The following is a 6,000-nucleotide window of genomic DNA, read 5'->3' as shown; positions in this document are numbered from 1 at the left end:
AAGCTAGAATGATCTTGTGAAAAATGGATGTGCAGCCAATATTTGATGGTTCTCAGCCAAGCCATTGTGACATGGGATATTTGCCCAAGTTCTAAGCATAGGGCTGCGTATGGAGCACAGTTGGGTAGTCTGAACCTAACATTACAACAATCAACTTAAAACTTTCAACAAAAAAACTTTCAACTTTCAACATGTGTTGATTTTTTGAGTTGGTTGTTATCATATTGCGGGCTGTAGGAAAAGAGCGAGAAGCCAGTGAAGTTTTATTGTGGGGCAAAGAATATGCAAGGCATCTCTTAAATGTGCTACAGACATCTCCATTTTGGGCAGCAACCCTGCATATTATCTGCTGGAGGACCACATCAACTTGGAAATACTGCGCTGGAATCTCTTTTTTTTTCTATTCTAAATAGTGACAGAGAGAGTCACCCATAAGAACTTTTAAGATGCTTTTCCAAGTGGCCTTGTGTCGTTACTGCCAATATTGGCTTCTATTTCTGTTTTGTCTGGTTCAATACACCATGTTGTTGGAGAATTCGTTTGTGTTCAATTAGATCAGATGCTGTATTTGTTGGGATTTCCCGTTAAGTGTTTTTGCACCATTCCCCCACCCCCCCTTTTTTTTCTTGCAGTGAGGCTGGGTTGCCTCATCGCAAAGCGGCCCTGTGCTCAGAAATAACCATAACTTCCTGCAGAGGAGGCCAAATCCTGCTGTTCTGCGATTACCTCAGAAATGTGGAAGGCATTTCGAGAGCTGCGCTGGTGACATGTAAGGTGGCGGCCCCTTCTTGTTCCTCGTGGTTTGCGTCTGGTGAGTTTTTAATGTGTATTTTCATAGACTATTGAGGCCGAAGGTGCCAGGGCTTTTAACATCTCACTGTGGTGGGCAATGGTGCCTATTCTGATCCGTTTTCCTCATTAAAATGACAGAAGCCTGGTTTTACTCTTTCTAAGTGGGCATAAATTATTGACTATGTACATTTGGATACCGCAGGTCCTTTCTGCTAGGGGAGGGCCTTTTGCTCCAGCTTTGAAAGGATACATCCTGGAATGACCTGGGGCAGAATACTCAAGAATGCAGAATCCTCCGTTTCTGGTCCTCGTTTCAATGCAACGGCTGCTCAGAAAGGGTTACCAACTTCCAGGTGAAGGCTGGAGACCTCCCGGAATAAAACTGATCTCCAGATCAGAGATCGGTTCCCTTGGAGAAAATGGCTGCTATAGTAGAGGTGGCCAACCTATGGTGTTCCAGATGTTCATGGACTACAATTCCCATCAGCCTCTGCCAGTGTAACCTCAGCTTGTGGGTTCTGTGGGGCAGAACTTGGAATGAGTTTGCAACAACAAATTTTTAAAAACAAAATGGTTTACTTTCTTAACATACAACATTAAACATCAACATTTAACATCACACTTCAAGGTCCTGTTCAGGTTGCATGTTCAAGTCCTTATATTTACAGTCTACTGATACTGCCAAGTCCAATTCTTCTTTGCAAGTGGGTTGGCTCCTGAAGACTCCAAGGGCTTGATGAACAGGATTCAACATGATGAAGGTTTCCAGGAGAACTCTCACCCATTACAACCACAAAAAGAAACCCTGAAACAATAAACTCCAACATTTACAACATAGCAAAAATAAACAACTACCTTCCCAGTAGATCCCAACAATATTGCAGTTACCTTAACAAGGTGTTAAGGGCTTATACAACCAAGGTTTGAGTCTGGTAGCTTTGTCTCCTTCAACTACATGAGGTCTGCTGCAGCCTCTTGCTGCTTTGAGTCTCCACCCCTTACTGGGTCAACCCATTCTGAGCATGGGGGTTACACCAGCAGGGCCAATTGGTTGGCCACCTCTGCTCTATGGCATTGTATTCCCCTGAGGTCCTTGCGCAGGCTCCAACACCCAAATTTCCAGGAATTTCCCAGCCTGGAACTGGCAGCCCTGAGATGTAAAGCTTCTTGCGATATTGGTGGTGAGGGACTCTTCGTGGCAGCCAAAAGAGTGGCCCGGCTTGAGTATTTCAAATGAGATGTTTGGATGTTAGACCAAGAAATGAGGGACTTGTGAAGTCCAAGGAGAAAGGGGATCCTGGTAGAAGGGGTATCCTTCTCCCCCACCCACCAAGATCACCATCAGTGAAATGTTCCAATAGCGTCCCCTCGCTGACCTGAGAAATAGCACCCTAAAGAAGGAAGCCACCAGGATTTGAATGCACGCTTTTGCTTGGCTCCAGGAGCATCTTCAAATGAAGGGCGCATGAATGCGTGGAGCTGCCTTATGCTGAATCAGGTCTTCTGGTCCAGTGAGAACAGTATGGTCTACTCAGACTGGCAGATGCTGTTCATGGTCTTCGAGGTCTTTCTGATCACGACCCTCCAATATGTATTTGGACTAGGAGCTGAAAGATCCAGGTTCAAATCCTCACTCTGCCATAGAATCTTGATGGGTTATAATGGGTTAATTACACGCTGTCAGCCTGGCCTACCACACAGGAATGTTGTGAGGATAAAATGGCAGAAGGGCAAATGGCCTGAACCACTTTGGGTCCCCAGTGCAGTGAAAAACGGGTTATAAATGAAGTATACAACGTTTATATAGAAGCATATCAAGAAGCATATAAAGAAACAAACGCACTTTACTAGCCCCAGTTAGCTTGAAGCTGGTCCAGCAATCAGATTCTCACAAGCCTGTTCTAAGCCCCATTTCCTGAAATCGTTTTGAAGCTGTGATGCTTTAATTCAGTTCGGAGATCAATACGAGCCAGATGCCGATGAAGAGAACAGCGGGGCTGAGCATTCCTGATCTGAACTATCTTGTTACAAATCCAGCCGTTAACCTAATTCTGCTTCTTTTTAAATGAAAAGGGCAGACAGGAGACACAGACCCGACATGAGCCGGCTCCACTTTTATTAACAGATTCCATTACCGTAGCTGCAAAATCTGATAATGCAGGATTTCGGATAGCTGAGGATGTTGTTGGGGTTCCTTTGAATTCTTCATAAGTCTGAGCGGAAGAAGATAATAAATTAAGCAGCGTGTGAAGCTTCGGCATGGCGCGATCCATTCCAGGGAGCGATCAGCTCCAGTGGTGCAAACAGGATTCCTTTTTGTTTCACAAGTTATGGCGAATGCATATAAAGTTTTTGTACAGTTGATTTTTCTTTGTGTGCCTCGAGTAATTCTCTTGTTGCATTCAACACAGGAACAACTGAACACGTGATTTAAACCCCACATTTATCCTTCTACTGAACCTGGTTTCATTCGTAAAAGGAACATGTACTGGCTCTTAGAAACAAACACACACATGTACATGCAAGGCGCGTATATGTCCACTTTAACATGTGAACATGACAGGATTCAGACTCCAAGAAGGGAAACCAGAGTCAAAAACTCTGTTAACAGTGCACTCCTAAGCAGAGTTGCACCTTTCTATGGATGTAACTGTTGTGAAGTTTGCATAGTAGGTAACATAGTAGGTAGCTACACTGGCTGAGCTTAACCTACCCTTCAGGACCGTTGTGACGATAAAGTAGCAGGTAAACCTCAAATGCCACGTGGGGCTTTTTATCAGAAAACTAAGATTAAAATGCAATAGATTGATAGAAATGCAGAAGCGTCCAAGTGCTACTTATTTCCAGATGAAAATGAATTTATCTGTTTATTTATTTTGTCGTATTTTTATCCCACCCTAACCCGAAAGGCTCAGTATGCGGAGTTGTATTCGAAGAAGTGGGTTCGAATCCACCGAATTTCTGTTATTTTCCTGAAGTTGAATAAGAGAGCTGTTCTTCTCTCTGACAGGCTATTGGAGAAGAAATTCATACCACACTAAGGCTCCTTCCGCACACGCAAAATAATGCGTTTTCAAACCACTTTCACAAGTGTTTGCAAGTAGATTGTGCTATTCCGCACAGCTTCAAAGAGCACTGAAAGCAGTTTGAAAGTGCATTATTCTGCATGTGCGGAATGAGCCAAAGACAGCCTGTAATAGGGAGAGGAAGATGACCCCTGGTGTAAAAGACAGCATGTTTAGGGCTCATTCCGCACATGCAGAATAATGCACTTTCAAACTGCTTTCAGTGCTCTTTGAAACTGTGCGGGATGGCAAAATCCACTTGCAAACAGTTGTGAAAGTGGTTTGAAAACACATTATTTTGCGTGTGCGGAAGGGGCCTAGGAGGCCATCCCACTTTTAGACCCTTCCTCCAAGGAACTTGGGGTAGATAAAAGATAGGATAGGCTGAGAATGTGTGACTGACCCAAGTCATGTGATGAGATTTGTAGCTGAACCTAGTTCCCACAGCTCAACACTGTAATGGCAATGTGTTGGGATTTGGCAAGTGTCTGTCACGCAATTGAGTCAGGAAAGAGTTAACTGCCTGTATGCTAAGTAGATACTGAGGTCACTGTTTAATGAGAGGGTCAATGGGTTAACCACTGGTTAGCTTAGTTGGACATAGCTAGCAAATCTTATAGCACTCACGACCAAAGTTAAAAAGCTAACCTGTTGCCTTTGTTCCAGCAAATAGGAGAAGACCTCATGTAGCATGCAGATTTGCATCCGCTAGCACTCTGCTAGCTGGATGCAACAGATAGAAAGCATTTATCTTTTTATAACCCTTTTCCTGTTATCATAGCTAGTAAAGTTTTTCTCTTGTTCTAAAGCAACTGTCATTGACCCTGTCTCGTTTATTCCTGAAACTCTGCTAAGCTCTGCTAATAAGCACGTATTTTTTCCCAATACAATGGCATGTAAGGCATTGCTTTTAATTTGTTTTAACCAGGCTCTCAAACCTGGAGCATTGAGGAGAGCGGTTTGGGCATCTACATGATGTCATCCTCCAATAGTTCTTCTCCTGTCTTCTTTTGTACTCTCCATGGAAAATTTCAGAGAGGGCGGAATCCCAATACACTGCATTTTAACTACAGGGAAACATTCACAAACATTTCTGAGCCACTTAATTTTTTTCTTGGTTTTTGATCTTGCTTCCCAGTTAATGTGTACAAAGGAGAGTTCTGATGTGGTTAAGAAGAAGAAGAAGAGTTTGGATTTATATCCCCCCTTTCTCTCCTGTAGGAGACTCAAAGGGGCTGACAATCTCCTTGCCCTTCCCCCCTCACAACAAACACCCTGTGAGGTGGGTGGGGCTGAGAGAGCTCCAAGAAGCTGTGACTAGCCCAAGGTCACCCAGCTGGCGTGTGTGGGAGTGCACAGGCTAATCTGAATGCCCCAGAGAAGCCTCCACAGCTCAGGTGGCAGAGCGGAGAATCAAACCCGGTTCCATTTCCTCCAGATTAGGTACACGAGCTCTTAACCTCCTACGCCACAGCTGCTCACTTAAGGAAGCACATTGAAATGTATTTTGAATATCTTATGGATTGTGTGTGTGTGTGTGTGTGTGTGTGTGTGTGTGTGTGTGTAAAATCTTAAAAGTCAATTGAATTTCCACTAAGCCACCACATATGATAAAAATTTTCCTTTATCCACTAAGCAAGGCAGCATCTGCTGCAATAAAATTTTAGGCCGCTTGCACAGTGCCAAATACAACCATGACTCAACTAACCCGTTGTTTTCTCTACTATTTAGTGAAACAGAAAACTGTGGACTTTTCTTACACGAACCTCATTTGAAAATGTTTTCTTGTAGACCTGTGTTGCATTGAGACACGGATGCTTTCTGCAACTGGATTTTCTCAGCAGACAAGATTACAGCAAGGAGGTATCTAGGAGGAGACGTTTTGCATGAATATCAATGTCCCAGTGTCCTGCGACGGACGAGTGGGCCAGGTGAATGATGGGTGGAGGCATGGTGGGGGGAGCGTGAGGGGAGGGGTGGCTGAAGGCGCTCTCCACGTGAGCATTGCAAGTGGCACCTGGGTTGTAGGACGCCTCTGACCCCCTCCCGGGTATGCCACTGATGGAAACAAATTTGATTCATCAGATAAGAGTCCATCACTTAGATGGAGGAGTGGGAAATAAAACCCGGTTCCCCAGATTAG

Source organism: Sphaerodactylus townsendi, linkage group LG13, assembly GCF_021028975.2.
Source record: "Sphaerodactylus townsendi isolate TG3544 linkage group LG13, MPM_Stown_v2.3, whole genome shotgun sequence".
NCBI classification, from domain to species: Eukaryota; Metazoa; Chordata; class Lepidosauria; order Squamata; family Sphaerodactylidae; genus Sphaerodactylus; species Sphaerodactylus townsendi.
Note: the sequence above shows the minus strand (reverse complement) of the source record.